General features: G+C 43.3%; 1 long non-coding RNA gene across 1 annotated transcript in view; it reads right to left on the bottom strand.

Annotated features, from left to right (window-relative positions):
- Positions 1-682: 682 nt before the first annotated feature.
- LOC144216045 (uncharacterized) overlaps positions 683-977 on the bottom strand; it is an 8,216-nt gene continuing 7,921 nt past the window's right edge. Inside the window, exon 3 of the long non-coding RNA XR_013330553.1 lies at positions 683-742. This is a non-coding gene — a long non-coding RNA (uncharacterized LOC144216045). The remainder of the gene's footprint in view (positions 743-977) is intronic.

Genomic DNA, 977 nt, shown 5'->3' with positions numbered 1-977 from the left:
AGGCAGGCTACAGGCTCAGAGCTCTCAGCACAGAGCCCGACCCAACACGGGGCTCGAACCCATGAACCACAAGACCATAACTTGAGCGGAAGTCAGATACTCAACCAACTGAGCAACCCAAGCACCCCTGACCCATCTCTTTCTTTAAAAAAGAACTTAAGGGGCACCTGGGTGGCTCGGTCAGTTAAGCGGCTGACTCTTGATTTCGACTCACATCATGATCTGAGGAGTTCTGCAGTGGGCTCTGCGCTCACAGTGTGGGGCCTGCTTTGGATGCTATGTCTCTCTCTCTCTCTGCCCCTCCCCACCCCTTGCTCTCTCTCAAAAATAAATAAACATTAAATAAGTAAATAAATAAGAACTTAAATCCAATGATAGGTTACAAGATTGATTGTTAGAACTGGCTGCTGATGAAAGATTGCAGATGAATTGTGAAAATACAGCATTGCTTAGTTCATTCTGGATAAAAGTTAAAAACAAATATCCCCAGCTTGCTGAAACTGCCTGAAAATACCTTCTTCATTTCCCTCAGCACTCGTACTTAAGACTGATGTCTTTACTCTGAGTGTTATTAAAAGAAAACCTAGAAACACTTTAGATATGCATTATTAGGCCTGCTGGCCTTAAAGACAAGCGTGGCTTCTGCTTTACATACCACTTGGAAGGAGGCCTTGAGCATGCCCTTGTCTCCTTGGAGAAATGCTCAGAGATTCGGTAGTAGATTGTCTACACTCCAGACAACCTACACACAAAAACAAACCATCAACAACTGCACACACAAGTGATCGAAATTCAGTACTACTGGGCACCTCTTACGAACTGAGCACTTCACAGAAATCATCTCTTTACTCCTTAAAACAATCCCATGAGCAAAATATTCTTAGCCATGTCTTACACATGAGATAAATGAAGCTCCAAGAATTTAAACAAGTTGTTTACCCTCCAACCCACCTACTTTTCTCTTACTACGTCATCGG

This window comes from Crocuta crocuta, unplaced genomic scaffold (assembly GCF_008692635.1).
Source record: "Crocuta crocuta isolate KB4526 unplaced genomic scaffold, BGI_CrCroc_1.0 scaffold630, whole genome shotgun sequence".
Classification (NCBI taxonomy): Eukaryota; Metazoa; Chordata; class Mammalia; order Carnivora; family Hyaenidae; genus Crocuta; species Crocuta crocuta.
The sequence above is the reverse complement of the archived record's forward strand: the minus strand, read 5'-3'. Positions and strand labels throughout refer to the sequence as shown.